The sequence below is a fragment of the Fukomys damarensis genome, unplaced genomic scaffold (genome assembly GCF_012274545.1).
Source record: "Fukomys damarensis isolate Sample0158 unplaced genomic scaffold, DMR_v1.0_HiC HiC_scaffold_39, whole genome shotgun sequence".
Lineage (NCBI taxonomy): Eukaryota > Metazoa > Chordata > Mammalia > Rodentia > Bathyergidae > Fukomys > Fukomys damarensis.
The window spans coordinates 80,969,952-80,987,075 of NW_022900951.1; the positions used below are offsets into that span (position 1 = coordinate 80,969,952).

The 17,124-nt window shown below is 38.0% G+C and overlaps 1 protein-coding gene across 1 annotated transcript in view; it reads left to right on the forward strand.

Annotated features, from left to right (window-relative positions):
- Positions 1-407: 407 nt before the first annotated feature.
- Il1rapl2 (interleukin 1 receptor accessory protein like 2) overlaps positions 408-17,124 on the forward strand; it is a 1,183,927-nt gene continuing 1,167,210 nt past the window's right edge. Inside the window, exon 1 of the mRNA XM_010619716.2 lies at positions 408-1,228. The gene's annotated coding sequence lies outside the window, so the exon portion shown is untranslated. The remainder of the gene's footprint in view (positions 1,229-17,124) is intronic.

A 17,124-nucleotide genomic window follows, 5' to 3' on the forward strand; every position in this document is an offset into this window, starting at 1 on the left:
CTTTGTCCCTTCCCCTTGAGCTCCCAAATCCAAAGCGGTGTGAAGAGGAGGAAGAGGAAAAGGAGGAAGAGGAAAAGGAGGAGGAGGAGGAGGAGGAGGAGGAGGATTATCAGTGACATGGATGAGGACCTAAAGTTCAGGTGTGTCCGATCTTCAGAGAAAGCACAGTAGGGTACAGACTGAGAGAAAATCTCAGACAAGCGATGACTTTGTTTTTGAGACAGGGTCTCGCTCTGTAATGCAGGCTGTCCTTGAACTTGGAGCAATCTTCCTGCCTCAGCCTTGTGGAGGAGGAGAAGGAGGTGGAGGAGGTGGAGGAGGTGGAGGAGGTGGAGGAGGAGGAGTCCTTGTCCCTGATGCGCCAGAGCTGTTCTAATTCCCACCTAGCCCCCTTGCAATCAGTCAGCCAGGAGAAACCAAACTCTTAGCAACGAAGACTCGGCTCCTGGTGTCTCCACTACCTTCTTATCCCCTTCTCCAGACGTATTTTGGAGATGGAAGCAGCAGTGGCAGGATGTGAGGACAGCCTGGAGCTCCCTTCCCAGGAGTCGCTCGCTCTTTGGAGCTAGGGAGTGTGAGTTTTTGCGCACTGGCTGGAGGGTGCCCGGGAAACGCTGGAGCGGCACAAGAGGGAGAAAGGCAGGCAGAGTTCACAACTGCCGCTGCTTTTGGGTGAGGTGGTGGGTCGGCTTCTTTCTGGAGTGTCCCTGCCTCACAAGGGGCGCGAAGGCTACGGGCTGAGGCGCTCACTTTCCTGCTTGCACTGTTTGGGCTAGGCAAAGTGCTGCTGGAACAAGGCTCCTCCAAAGCGAAGGAGGTTGGGAGCCTGGAGCCTTAGGAAAGTCTAGTCACTAAGCAGAGGCAGCACCTGACATTCCAACTAAAGGGCGGAATGATTTAAGAACTCTCCTTAGCCGCTCTCTCTGGAGCTCCCCCCAGAGTCCACAGAAGCTCCGTCGAACTCTAGAAATCTTCCCTAGGCAGACAGAAGTTTCAGGGTATCCCACCTGGCTGCGACTAGGGGCTGAGAAACCGGCTAAGCTGTTCTGTCTGCTGCTTGGGGAAAACACTATCTTCTCCAGCCCTGCTCGTCGTTGGGCAGTCTCTGACCGCCCGCTAAATCCTAGCCTGAGTATTCACCGGAAACCCGGCTCGCCATCTCGCCTTGGACCTGGAATCACGCGCCTGAGACTTGCTGGACCTTGCTGGTTTTTTTTACAAGACTCAGGTAACACCCGCTTGCAGAACCGGAGAATTGGCTCCCCAGGCCTGGGGGAGAACGCGTTGAGCTCTCAGGTGGTAGCTGGGAAAAGGCAAACCGAAGCCAGCAGAGGCTCTAGATCTGCAGCCTGAGTACCCGTGCCAGGAAACTTGCTGGTTTGCTTTCTCTCCCTTCAGCTCTCTCAGAAAGTTTCGCTACAGAGCTATCAAGGCCAGAGGCTCTTTTCCTGGTAGAAGCCTGCTGGATTGCTCAGGTGCGGCAGAGCAGGTGCTTTGCATTCCCTGGCAGGATCTTTGTGGTCTCTGTAGCTAACCCAGGTTTTGCAGCCTGCAAAACAATTTCCTGATAGGCACTTCTGACTCCCCACCTTTCTGCTAGCGGTCAGCAGAGCTCTCCGCGGGGATGGGGTTCAAGGCAGCTCCAGTGTGGAGCAGCAAGGGGTTCCCAGGCATGTGCTCCTGCTCCCGGGGATTCCCATGGCGCACCAGATGTAGTAGAGCGCTGGCGATTTGGAACAATCTCTAATTTTCTTCCCTGAAAGCCTAAATGACAGCCCTGCTGAGCGCAAGATAACCCTTTTCTATGCAAAAATCTCTGCTGCCCTTTGTGTGGGGTTTCCAGATTGAATGACTCTTGGCTCACTGTCGCTCAGGGCTGAGGACCGACCAGAGTCCACTTGCGCTTCACAGTCCTTGTGATGGAAACCCAGAAAGGGAGAGGAGGAACAGTCACCTGCAAGTGTCTCACCTTGCTGTGAGCCGCCGAGTCAAGCAACCTGCTTGATTTGCCTATATTAGAGTTAAGAAAAATGCTTTGGCAGGGAGACCAGGAAAGGGTATGTTATGTATAATTTTGTTCTATGGGTTTTTTTTCCTGGTCCGCACGGCCACCCCTTCCTCATTTCTGTGACCCAGGAACTTTGTGGGAGACTTTAGTAAATAAGTATATAAGGTCTCCCCACACACTACCCGCAGAAGATGCTAGTGGGCAGAAGTACTGGAAAACAACTTCTCTGCTGAATGCTAACCTGGTGCCCACCAGTGGTACTTTTATTGTTGTTTGAAGGGGGAATCTATTTAAGAAGAGCATCTTGTCCCTGAAGGGGGAAGTAGCATCTGTACACCAATACATTCAATCTCATCTTGTGTAACCTTTGAAACAGAAATATTTTTTTCTTGGCCAGGGGAACCAGGTTGTAGATTATTGAACAAGTGGTGCAGCTAGAGACCTAAAGTAAAGGACGGAGCAAAGAAATTACATGTTCTAGAGGTTTTGCAAGTTCAGTGGACATCTCACAGCTCGGGCAGATGATGGCAATTATGGGAGAAGGCTCCTGGGAATGAAAGAGTTTGTGAGATGTCGGGGAGTCATTTACTGACAGGCCCTTCTCCCAGTCTTCCTTATAGGACAGGATCTTCCTGAGGATTTGAGGGTACTTTTGTTTATGCAGTGCTAAGCCACTGGGCTCTTTGTCTCCAGGTGGAGGGTATTTGGGCTTCCACCTTGCCTTGGAGCTCAGAACACATTCTTACTCTTCCTAGTGCTCCCTGCTTCCTCAGAAGAATTTGGCAATTACTTTGGGATTTCAAGTGGAATTTCTAGGTATCTCTGAGCATGAGCTTCAGCCAAAGTACCCACCTTCATCCCTTTCTACTTTTTTCCTCTGGGGAGAAAACTCTGCTGTAGGATCAGTATTGTCACACCTCTCAGTGGCTTAACCTGATGCAATGGCTTCACTTCTGCTCTGCCTGCTCACTGTGTGACAACTCCAATCTTCCACCTGCCCTGGGCTAAACAGTCTGCAATTATCCACTGTAGATGCAGGTGATTTAAATAGAAAATATTTAATGCAGGTAAAAGGCTACAGCATCAGAGGATCCTACTTACTCTAGCCCCAGCTAGTTGGAAGTAGGGGCAAGCTATAGCCATAACTACCTAAGTGGCGGCAAGCCATAGGTGCTTCTGTTCAATAAACTAATGCCAGGCCTTCAGAGCAGTAGGGTTGAGATATAAAACCAGCTTTACAGTATAGCTACTCTGTCTGTATTTTGAGCTGCCTTAACTGAGGTTGAGCAGTGAGCCCTCTTGAGTTTCTGCAGCACTACATCTGCTGTCTGCGGAGGCTAAAAGTAAAGGTAAGGTGTGGGGGATTATGGAGCGCCCCTGAACTGTGGGTTTTACAGGCAAAATCATGTCTGAATCTTTATTTGTCAATTAAATTCCTTTGAAACCATTCGTTAAATGCACAGTACCTTTTTGTTTGCCAATAACCAGCAACAGAGTCCATAGATACTTATGCTGCTTACCAGGGTGAACTGATGGTGTGAACATCACCTAGGGAATAGTGCAAATTACCCACCTGGAACATAGATCCACAGATGCACTCACTGATGTTTTACTGATGCCCTTAAGAAGTCATATGCTGAAGAAACTAACCATGTAAAAAGATGAAATATAAAATGACAGTTGCAATTTTGCTTAAAACATATTTCATAAAATGTTTTGCCTTATATAATTCAGTGGATTGACTTATTGCAAAACATTTGCTATTTGGGAAGAAAGGGGAAAGCTGGGAAGGCAAAATGAGTCAAAATTATGGTTTAAGTGATTGTATACTTTGGTAAAAACAAATTAGTGTTCACACCTACTCCTCAAAGGAAGTCATCAACACTATAGACACCGTGATGGTCTGAGTAGATTCTGTGGTAGCTGTATGTGGCTAGTGATTATCATATTGAAAAATGCAACTATGGAGCCTTCCCTTCACCACAGGAATTTCTACTGGCATTACTATATTCGAATTCTCAACATCTTTTTCCACCAGAAACATGTTCACAAAGGCAAACCCTTTCATGGGTTTATGCAGTCGTTTAATGTTCTCAGTACTATAGTGCTGCTGCTTCCTTCCCGTCTCAGAAAGCAAATCAGTTAGTAACATTATAGGAACAACCTTGTCTATATTTGGGAGACCTAAAAGTAAATTCCAGAGGGAATTATGAAGGGAAAAATATAAACAACTCGTCCTCCACATATCAAATGGACTATAAGTAACAATAAATAAAATGCAGTGGTATTTTTATAGAAACAGACTGATACATAGAACAATGTCCAAAGAGTCAAGTACACTGTGGATTTTAATAAGAGATAAAGGGGCATCTCAAATCCATGGGTTAAAGGGGAAAGATATATTTTTCAATAATGTGGTTAATGCAACAGGACTAACCATTAAAGGGATTTAATAAAGGTATTGTATCTGTGTACACTGTTTAAAGTTAATTCCAGCTGAATCAAAAATTAAAATGTAAAAAATTCAAAAATGATAGATATTCAAAATGTTCTGTTTTCTAAAAATATAATTTTACAGATTAGAAGGCTTTTGCAATTTTTTAATGAAAATTGAATTAAAATATTAATAAATTTAACCATCAAAAATCTGTAAGGCAAAAAAGCTATAATCAAGATTTTAAAAAACAACCAACTAGGAAAATATGACATAGCAATGGTTAGATACTTTTAATATGAAAAGAACTTCTACACATCAGTTAAAAATAAATCCCTTAACAAAAATGGGGGCCAGGAATTTAGCTCAGTGGTTCCACCGCCTGCCTTGCAAGCACAAGGAACTGAGTTCAATCCCCTGTACCCCCCCAAAAAAAGAAAAAAAGATTGAAAGAAAAAACAGAACATGGGGAAAATTCACGAACAAAATATTCACAAAAGAAGAAATACCAAACTCACTTTACAAATAAAAACTAATAGTTTTCACATATCAGAGGAAGAAAGTTTAAAAGAGTAACAAAAACAAAGTTTTGTCAAGGCTAGGGAGATATGGATGATCTCATACATCATTTAAATTGGTTCATTTCCAGAGATTGGGCTGACAACCTGTATAAAAATGTAAGATGGTTTCTATGAATTGAAAATTTTAGTAAGAATTCTAAAGTTAATGTGAGTACTAAAAGATGTATAGACAAGAATGGTCTTTGCTTATAGTACCAAAGCTTTGAAAACAATCTCAATGGCTGTAATAATAAATTGACTATATCAATTGGAATGTGCCAGTTCATTTAATTACTTTGTACACATAAGGATAATGTAGAACTACCTTTTTATATGGAAATATATCCATAAACACAATTTAGTGGACAAGTTGCTTTACAAACAACATAATTTAATTTCCGTATTTCTGTACATCTGTGCAAATCTATAAATATATAAAAATTCACCAAAAGATTAATTATAGGTTAAAGGGTTTTAAGTTTTCTTTAAAAAAATCTGTTTGTGTTTTAATCATTATTTGCATTTATGGTGGCAAAAATAAAGGCATATATGATATAATGTGTATAAAATGCTTATCTTGGTATTAAAAACTCGTGCTTAATTCATGTTTGCAGGTAGTATGCTTTTATAATTTACAAGATAAGCTAGTCAAAGTTAAATGCAAACTTCAAAAGAATTCAAGGATTAAATGTAAAAAGGGAAGCATATGATAACTAGAATAAAATTAATGAAGGAAATGTTTTCTAAAAATAGAACAGAGGTGATCAAGAAAACATATTAATTTACATGAACATTAAAAATATGTGTAAAACATGCAAAAGAAGAAATGAAAAACTGGAGGAAATAATTGTAGTATTTCATAGATAGATATCTGTATTTACTCCAAAATATACTGTCATTGAACCTTCCCCAAATAAAACAGTGTTATTTGGACTCTTATTTTTCACATAAAAATGTATATTTTATACATATACACATAAAATTATTATACTATTTCAGATCACATCTCGCATAATACTTGCAGTGTTTTTGAGGGCTTATGGATTGGTGGAAAAACAACCATACACTATAATTTCCTGATTTAATTAAGGACAATGTATTACTTAAATGTATTACTGCTTTATAAAGTGTAAGCAGACACAGGATATCCTAGCATGATCTTACTCTGCTAGTTCCTTACTACCCTAGTTCCTTACGGATCTGTAGTTGCCAATACCCCTGTCTGACTAGGGCACAAATTAGCCAGAACTAAAATCATAGCCGACCTCTGTGTCCCACCCCTGCACCATTAAGGTTTTTTATTCTTTACACTTAGCATCTTTGTCACCAATGACAGGGTAGAGGGGTACTTATGATGACAGTCTACCTTCCATTCTGGGAGATGTTTACTAAGAGGCTTTCCTGGTTGTTGATCCAAACTCAGCAACAAGAGGGCCATATTTAACCCTATCTGGGGAAAGAAAGCCAGATTAGTGCCCAAATGTTCTTGAGCAAAATACATGTTTTATTGTTCTTTAAGAAATGGAAAAGTTCATTTCCCTGACAACCACTTCATAGGTCTCATTTAATAGCCCATTAATAGATGCTTTTGATACTGAGTTTAGATCAAGGACTGTGACCATAAATAATGACAGTTAACATTTATTTAGAACTTGTGTTCTGAACACTTTATAAGTATAAACTTGCTTCATCCTTATAAATTATCTTATGAACAGGGAGGGAAGTAATATTTTTACTTTTGTTGTGCTGCTGGAGCTTGAATCCAGGGCCCCACACAAGGTGGGCAAGCACTCTGTAGTTCAGTTACACACCAATGTGGTAGTATTTTTATTATTTTTAGAAGTAGAAACTGAGACATAGGGAAATTCAGTAATTTACCTAAAGCTACAGAACTATATAAACAGCTCTTCTGGGGTAAAAAACAAGGCAATCTAATTGGCTTTGAAAACCATTCATTTAAGCATGATTACAAAGTATAGTAACAGGTCAATTTTTATCATTTGTATAACTCTCACATTTTCTACAGTTAGATGCTATTCCTATAATCACAAAAATATATAATATTAAAAAATGAGTAAAAGCTTCATATTGAGTCACAGATGTAAACCTAATCAACTCTTTAATTTTGTCTTTTTTTCTTTTTAGAAAAGTGTCCTTTCTGGAAGATATGTAGAAGGGCAATAGTTAGGCCAAATGGAAGTTCTAGTTTCAGTTTTTTGAGGAATCTTCATTCTGATTTCCCAAGTGGTTAAATAGTTTATGTTCCCTCCAACAGTGCAGATGAGTGTTTTTTTTTTCCTGCAGCCTCACCAGGATTATTATTATTTGATTTCTTGATGACTGCTCTTCTTTCTGGGGGTAAGATGGAATCTCAGAGTAGTTTTCATTTGCATTTCTCTAATGGCCCATGATGTTGAGCGTTTCTTCTTATTTCTATTGGCCATTTGTACTTCTGTGAACTGTCCATTCATTTCACTAGCTCATTTTTTCATTAGGTTTTTTATTTTGGGGGATCTAATTTTTTCATCATTTATATAGTCTAAATATTAGTCCTCAGTCTGAGAAATAGCTGGTAAAATTTTTTCCCATTCTGTTGTCCTTTTGCTCTACTTGTTATTTTTTTTTTTTTCTGTGCAGAAGGTTTTAAATTTGATGTGATCCCATGTGTTGATTCTGGGGACTATGCAACTGGGGTTCTGTCCAGAAAGTTTTTGCCTATGCCTATCTATGACTTGAAGAGGTTTATATAATTTGTCTTTCAACAAATTAAGTGTTTCTGTTTTAACAGTTCTTGAATCCATTTTAATTTTAGATTAGTACATGGTGAAATATTTAATATTCTGCATGTGCATAGCCAGTTTTTTTCCGACACTGTCTTTCCTCCTGTGTATGTTTTTTGCCTCTTTGTCAAAGATCAAAATGTTGAATGTGGCGGGGATTGGTTCTGCATCCTCTATTCTGTTCCACTGATCCTCATGTTTGTTTTTATGCCAGTACCATGCTGTTTTTCATCACTGTAGCTTTCTAATGTGATGCCTCCCTCTTGCTCTTGTTACCCGGGAGTGTTTGTATTATTCCATGTGTCTTCTCATTTTTTATAAATTTTAGGATTGTTTACTTCAGTTTGGTGAAGAATGCTGTTGAAATTTTTATTCAGATTGCATTAAATCTTTATATTAATTTGGAAGTATAGCCATGTTGACTATATTGATTCTGCCAATCCAGTAACAGAAAAACATCTTTCCATTTTCTGATGTCCTCTTCAATTACTTTTTTCAGAGTATTGTAGTTTTCATTGTGGAGGTCTTTCATTTCTATAGTTAGGTTAATTCCTAAGTATTTAATTGTTTTGGTGCTATCATGAATAATATTTTTTCCTAACTTCTTTTTCAGTGGGTCCATTATTAATACACAGGAATGTTACTGATTTTTGTGTGTTGATTTTGTATCCTTCTATATTACTGAATGTGGTTATTAACTCTGAGAATCTTTTGGTAGATTTTTGGGGTCTTCTGTGTAGAGGATCGTGTTATCTGCAAATAATAAGTTGACTTCATCCCAGTGAGACATGCAAATCCATGTTTATAGCAACACAATTACTAATACCTAAGTCTTGGAAGCAGCCTATATGTCCATCAACCAATAAATGAATAAAGAAAAATTGGCATTTATATTCAGTGGCATACTACTTTGCCATAAAGAAAAACTTGAGTCATTTGTAGGAAATTGGATTCACTGTAAGGCCATCATGTTAAGTGAAGTAAATCTGATACACAAGCTTAAATACCGTGTGGTTTCTCTTATATGAGAAACTCAAAATATAAACAGAGAATAAAATAAATGATAGCTAATAGGATGTAGGGAGGTAGATCTTTCTCAAACAAGAAGCGGGCCAAGAGTTGGAGGGGAGGGAAAGTGGATGAACAAAGAAATTAAGATGTGTTATGTACATGCACTAACTCCACAAGCCAATATATTATACACACACCCTACAAACATTATATTTTGCAAACATGTACAAAAAAAGAAGGGAAGAAAGAGAGATGAGAGGGAAGTGAAAAGGAAAAGCAATGAAAAAAGGGAATTAAGATATGTACATGTTCCAATTCTCCACAAGGAATGTAAAAATTATATACTATAAACATGTACTAATAAAAATATTCTAAGCTATTAGTACCAAGATCCGTACTAATCACAAAGCCAAAATGTTATTTAGAGATGGTAATTACAGTCTTCTCATACAACTATAACTGCATTTTGGAATCAAAAGGGATAATGAAATAACATCTCTTAAACTTTTGGAACCTAAGATGAAGTTATTGTCAAGTTGAGTTTAGTTACTGTTTTATAGTTTTGTTTCCTTTCTTACCCAGACTAAACTTTGAAATATGTTCCTTTTGATAACATTTTCATCAAGATCTAGACTCATTATCTTGTCTGCAAACTTGTCAAGAAAATCTTGTATTCTTGATACAATTTAATGACTTTTTTTTTCTCTTCCAAAATATATATGACTGAATTCCTCTAGTGAAGATCATACCAGTGCCTGATGTATATCTTAATCTTTGGCTTACTGCTATGGTTGGAAAACTTTTTAACCCCTTTAGCTTTCCCTCCCATCCATTCCTTGTTGTAAGCATTTCAAACATTCACCATACATCTCAGGCTCCATTCTTCCACATGTTCTGGGCTTTTACTTTAATTTTAGGTTTCACTTTGTAACTCTTCATTCTCTTGCCCTCCCCTGCTTTCCTGTGCCCCTTCTCTCCTCCTTCCTTTATTTTCTTAATACTCTAATGTTCTATAGATTATGATTAATTCTTCTAGGTCCTGTGTTTAGAAAATTCATGTCCTCCAGATATGCTCATGGGCAGAAAGATTAACATTAGACAGTAATAAGGATTTTAACCAAAGAGAAAGAAGAATATAAGAGTATGGGTGGGTACATGGCATAGGTTTAGGGAGAAGAGTTAAGGGAAGCCTTCATTTTATTTCTGTTTTCTCTATGAGGTAGTAGGCAGTGCCATTTGCTTAGAGTGAATTGTGAAATACTTGGGAAGGAAATTTAAAGTAGATGACAAGAATGTTGGAGCTTAGAAGAAAGAGGCAATTACTAAACAAAAGAATATCTAAGCAGCATTGAAAGTTCAAATGATGGAGATCATGAATTTATAAGTGTAGTGTTTTCAAACTGTAGTCAGGCATTAAATTGGGGCCAGTGAACAATTGCGTTCATCTAGGGCTGTGTTTTTTTCAGAAGGATTCAGTGCAAGTTGAAGAAGAACAAGTTATAGAAGTGATGGGTCATGAATTAGAACTGTATGGAAAAGGAAGCATCAGGGACTATCCCAGTGAAGTTAGGGTTTACTAGAGGGATATATTTTATACTATGATTATACAAGGGATTTCCTAATTAGACCTACAATGGCTGCCTGCAGAATTGGATGGGAGAATGCAAAATGGTCATCTGTACACTGGAGAGCTGGAGGACCTAGTGGAAAGTCGAGGGCCTGCAGCTCACTGCAGAGTCTGGTGTGAGTCTGTTTTGGAAGACAGACAATAGGAAAAAAGGAAATAGATCTTTTGTAAATGGGAAGGAGACTAAGAATTGGAGAGATAGATAGGAGGGGATATGAAGGGGACCTAAATAGAATTAAGATATGTTATGGTATATGTTCCGACTCCCCACAGTGAATGTATTCTTTATGCTCTACAAATGTGGACTAACAAAAAAGCCAAAGTCTTTTGCCAAAAAATCTGTGTTGGAAGACTAGTTTCTGTGCTGGAAGACTAAAGGCAATGATGAAGACTGAAGTTCCTCCAAAGAAGAAAAATGAAGACTTCCTTCTTTTTTTCCCCTTTTATTCTGTGCAGACTACAAGCCAATTGGTTTGTTCCAACTACATCCAGGGTGAGTTTTCTCTCCTCAGTTTGCAACCTATATGTCAATTATCCATTGATGCATTCAGAGCTTTACTAATTTGCTAGGTGGTTCTTACTCAAATCAAGTTGACACATCGTAGTTAACGATCACAATAAGCCCTTGTCAACTTGACAACCGGATACGTCTCCTTAAACCATATTTAATTTTCAAATACAATAAGAAGTGCATAATTATGCCTAACATGATACAACTGTCTTAGGTACAAATAGAAACACCCTAATTATCTCCCTAGAATGAAAGTCAAGTTTTTTCTTTGCATAATTCTTGGTCTTATAACATCCCATAGTTTAAACATTATAATATATGTGTGTGTATTTAATAATACTTCAGAAATTATATTAAGTTTATGAACATTTTATTGCAAAGAAAGAAAACAAAGAAACCGGCTCAATCTATGTGTATGTATACACAAGCATTTTAGCAAAATAGCACAGAAGTACTTATAACAATTAGAGTCCTTTTTTTTGTACCTGGTCACAGTTGCAGCTGGTATTTATAACTATGTACTTTTTTTATTACCACTTCTGTATTCTTTTGGCCTTCAGTAAGCACCCTAGCAAGTCTTGGTTCCTTACCTGGCAGGGTGACCGTATCTTTATTTCTGAAGTGTCTGGACCATTTGTGTTCTTGCCTGGATTGGGTTACTGTAGTTTTTCACTAACTTTAATAACAGGGTATGGTAATGCTAGGATGTATCCTAAGAGATCGCTTGCATTCCAAATATATTCTTAATTTTCTCCATTATGGAGTAATAGTCCAAATTCCCCTTAGTAGTCTGAATTAATCACCCCTGCCAACATCATAACTCCCTTTTTAGCATGTTTACTCAGAGGCATGAGGAGCCCAAAATGATGAGGGGAAATCTTACTTTCCACTTCAATGGAATTGTTGTTCTTCCTGGTGTAAGCCATCCTCCATCGGGAACTAAGACTTCTAGGCTAGCAGAGCATAAGGTCTTAGGAACAAGAAGCAAAACCTTTGCTGTTGGGGGTTTAGGAGCAATAGACTGTATGTATGAAGAAAGTACACAGATGGTAAGGGTCTCTATGAAGAGAACATAATAGGGGGATGAGGCAAGCTTACTGTATCTTGGTTTCATTGTGAGTAGAGAATCTAAGATTTGTAGCCCTGCAGAGGCCAAGACCCTTAGAAGGCTTCTGGGTAGAATAGCAGCCTAGGCAAGGTTGAACAATTGACTACCTATTAGGACAATGAGCAAACCTTTTAAAAATAATTGGAACTCATTTCTCACTGTCATGGAAGGCAGGAATAAATATAAAAAGAGAATATTAGAAGAGACTCTGGTATTGAATTAGAAATCTTAGAAGAAAGAGTATCTGTGTTTCTTTGGTACATATATAGTAGTATTTGGTTTATACAAGGATAGAAAAATTACGGAGAAATTGTCCCTAAATTGATATATTTTGTGAAAACCAGAAGCTAAAAGGAGAGCTGATTGGTTTTTCTTTACTTATCATTTTGTTAATTACAAAAATCACTACTTTTGTAATTGAAAAAGGAAAAAATTAAATGGCTCCCCTGATATTTTTTCTGCATGATAATGGGTTTGTACTTAATCTATCTTTTGGATAGGCATAACAACTTCCATTTAGAAAAATTTCCACTATTTTTTGGTCATGCCTGTAGCTCACCTACTTTAAAACTTTCCTCTGATAGAAAACTTGACAAAAACATGAAAAAAAAAACCAAAACAAAACAGAACTAGGTTCTTTAAATAGATCACAGTGCGTGTGCAGTGTAGTTTCAGGACCTTGGATAGGAAATATCACTATACAGTTTCTTTAGTTACCAAAAGCCCACAGTTAAAGAAAATTTTCCATTTAGGAGTTCCTTTTTAAACATTTGGGTCAGCAATCACAGAGATCACCCTCCTGGATACAGTATTCTTTTCTTGAGCCTTATATTTGTTACTTTATACTTTTAGTTCCCCGCCTCCCCCCAAAATATCCATTAGTCATTTAGTTCACACAGAACAAAACTATTTTACTAAGCATTTATGGTGTGTTGGACACTGACTCTTAAGGATCAAATCTGAGAAAGAGGAATATATTCATGCAGAAAAGATGTGTTAAGGGAGGGTACCCAGGGTAAAAGAAAGTGCTATATTAGGATTCAGTTCCCCAACTCCCTGCTACTCTACTACCATGCTCTGTAACTTTGAGTATGACACGCCACCACGATAGCACTAAACTTCTTCCTCTACAGAGTGGGGAGCTTGGACTAAATCAATGATTATCAAACATAAGCATGCATTTGAATTACCTGAGGTGCTTTTTGCAAAGGCAGTTTCCTGTGGCTTCACAACAAGACACTGATTCAGATTATCTTGAAGGGGGAGGACAGAGCTAGGCATTTTAAGCAAGCTCCTCTGGTGCTTCTGATATAAGTAGTTCTTGAACTACACTTTTTTGAGAAACTCTGGACTCTATAGTCTTTTCCAGTTTTAACATTCCATAGTATGATACCTGGGTGGCATCAGTATGGATGGGATTGACAGGAGAGCAAAGTCAAAGGAATGATTTATCTTACTAATTTACCAAGTTAGCAAATATTTATCAAACACTTTATACCTATAGAAGAACTACTATCCAGCTTTCCTATATATGTTTCATTGATTTTGGTAATGATGAAAGGAGCTGAGAAATATTCAGCTGCTTATGAAGAATAGTACCTTTAAATATCTGAGCTAGCACAGTTTTCATTTTCTGTTCTTTATACTCGAATGTAAGTCTTAAGTGTTGTGGGAGCTGACACTTTTTCTCTCTTTTAGAATGCATGAACTTTTGGAAATGAGGCATCTCTTTTTCATGTCTGTGTTCCCAACTATAAGTGTAGCATATGGCACATATTGAGCTGCTAATGGATGTTTATTTAATCAAACAATGTCCTCTACAGTGTTCTCTTGGGGACCTACAGTGATCCTCGCTAGCATTCTTGTTGCAAATAAGATTCTATTCTCGCTTTTTTCTATCCCAGGTATTCCAGAGATGAATATGCAGATGAAGTTCCTTGCTACATACACACAGGCATGCATCATATGAATTTCCAAATACCAAAATATTAATCACATGCCAAAATGTAGTAATTAATAGTAGGTTTATAAACCATGTGAAGAGATTGAGAGCATATATGGAAGTCTGTACACAGACACACACACACACACACACACAGCCTTCCAGAATATAGATTGAAATTTAATTCTGTTCAGTTTCAAGTCTCCCATTATTTTCATTAGTCTGCACTGTAAAAACTATTTGGGGGATCCTCATAGCAGTAAAAAAAAAAAATGGCCGAGCAACAAAATGTGCGCAGCATTTCTAGATGGCTTAGTACCTTCTTGAAAAGATTATAATTTTTAATTTTGGCTCCTTTTGCTTCTGAAAAATTCAGATTAAGTAAAATCACATGTCTTGTGACTGGAAATTGAAGCTCAGTAGTCCAATTGCTTTGGTTGGGAGAACGTGTACAAGTTGTTGGTTATGTTTAGAGGTGCATAATTTAAAATACTTTTACATTTTTGTAGCACTTTAAAATTTTCATGGCATCTGTATATCAAATATTTTATTTGAGCCTCAGAACAGTCCTTTGAGGTTAGAAAAGCAAGGTATTAAATCATGCAACCACGGCGCTCAAAACCAAATAGTTGTTTAACTGCCCCCCTCTGTCGCCATTTGGCAGGTGCTGTGACAGACATGGAAAGGTAGACTCAAGGTAGCGCTGCTGATTTTCCTGTGTGAGGCATTCACTTTATAAATGTCTAAAATCAAAGGTAGCAAATGCTACTGAAAATCATTGCAGTGCTCATGGTTAGCCTGTAAGGATTAGGACCTGGAGGTCCCTGCCTTGGGATTCTAAGCATAGACTTCTCTTTCCCCCACTACCTTTAATATATGTCAGTATGACTCTTTTCAGCTTTGACTTTACTATAATCTTATAAATATATATACCTTCTGCAGCCTCAAATCAATTAAATTCCCATCAGCACACATATAATTTCCTGGTCTGACAATCTTACTTTTATGTTGCCCTCAATGTTTCAGGTTGCTTGAGGTGTCATATTGATTAAGCTACATTCTGGAGAACTAAATATATGTAGAATACGATTTGGCTCCCCTATTGAGCACAAAACTGTAAATTAATGGATCTCTCTTTTGACATGATAGAGCATGCAGACGTGAAGCACAACTGTAATATTCTTTTCAGGACAATGTGTTTTACTTGTAATGTCTATAAAATGAGTAGTTGTTGAAATGTAAAAGCTGTGACAGAGCACAGATTTTTTTTTTAGTAGGAAGTGACATAGGGGAGAAAGATGACAGTGAGGATATCTGGAATGAGATACCACAAAGGGTTTGAGGAAGAAAATAATAAAATGAACCAGTGGCAGGATAACCTTTCACTATGGATGTCACGGTGGGGTTAACCAATATATCAGTCGTGACTGTAATTATTGGTGATATAAACATGTTTCATTTTGTTTTTCTATTGTTTTTTAGTGGTTCTAAGTACCACAAGGTATTCCCTGAATATCTTTAAGCCTAAACTTGTAAGATCAAAGTACTTTTAGAACATAAGAACCCTGAAAAGACTGAAATATATCCATTTCTAGGGCAGAAGTGGTCAGTATCATTACTTATTAGCTCTGTGACTCTGGGCAAGTCACTTCTGTGAACCTTCCCTAGTTAATATATGTGCCCAGGAAGGACAATCATAGTACCTTCCTTAGAGGGATTTTGTGGGGATTAAATAAGGAAAAGCACTTAAAGGGGTTAGGAGATAACCTGTTTTGTTTAGTGACACATTAGTCTATTTTCAGAGAACATGTGGCTCAGATACAGAGTCTACAAAAGCTCCTTGGGGATACCGATAGCCACTTCTGTCATATAAAATATTGCTATAGATACAGATTTTCAAACTTCGATGTATATTAGAATCTCCTAGAAAGTAGTAAAGGCTTGTAAAAAAATGCCAAGCCTTATCCCTGGAAATTGTACTATCGTGGATGGCCCATGAATGTGCATTTTAAGTGGGATCCCAGGTGATTTCGGTGCATGTGGTTTTCAGAGTGCCCTTTGGGAAACACTGCTATAGAGGAACATTACCACCGCTCCTTCTCTACTTCGCTACTACGTATATATTTATTGACATAATCTTTCAAGAGTGTTGAGGTGCTATTGGATATACATAGGTCAGTGCTGGCAAACCTACGGCACACATGCTACAGCGGGCTTTTGGTATCATTGAAAGCTCGAAAAGGCTCTCCAATACTGCTGCTGACTCACTTTTAGTGGGGCAAAAGCATAAGCTATAAAGTATTTTTTAGTCACTGTAATGAGTTAACACAGATGTATATCCTCTACCTCCTGACCAAATGCATATAATTGCAAAGTGAATGCAGAAGATACAGTCGAATTGTCTATAGAAATACAACTAAGAAAAGCCAATTTTGAGGATATACTCCTAAGTGAAATGAATAAGTCACACATGTGTAAATACAGAATAGTTTCTCTGGCGTGAAAAATTATAATAGTACACAAGACCTTAATGAGATAATTAACAATGTGAAATCGGAAGAAAAGGGCTAAAGGTGTAGGGAAAGTGGGAAGGGTAGGGGAAAGGGTAAGGGAAAATAATGAGATAATTAACAATGTGAAATCGGAAGAAAAGGGCTAAAGGTGTAGGGAAAGTGGGAAGGGTAGGGGAAAGGGAATAAGGGAAAAGAAAAAATATGAGAAAATGAAAAAATGGAAATAAAGTGTTTGTAAATGGGGGGGGTGAAGGGAGGGAATGGACAAGGGGAAAAAATGAGAACCAAGAACTGTCATGTAAAGGTACCAGATCCCAATAATGAATGTAATTGTACTGTCTACCTAAAATGTACCAATAAACAATAAAAAAAATGCCAATTTACCATGTGTGAATGGTAAATTTCTTTTTTGATAAAATAAATAAAACCTTTGACCTAATGTGCCCTAATCATGTTGTTGAATTCATCACCCAATGCCCACAGTAAAACTAGGAAGGATTGCTTGGAGTTTGTACTAGACGTTCATTACGTGACTGTTGCTTAATCAGCCAGGTGAATTTTACCTTTTAGTGGCAAAATGTTTTATTTTATTTCTTTGAAATGCATTTCCATTCTGTCATACCTGAAAAG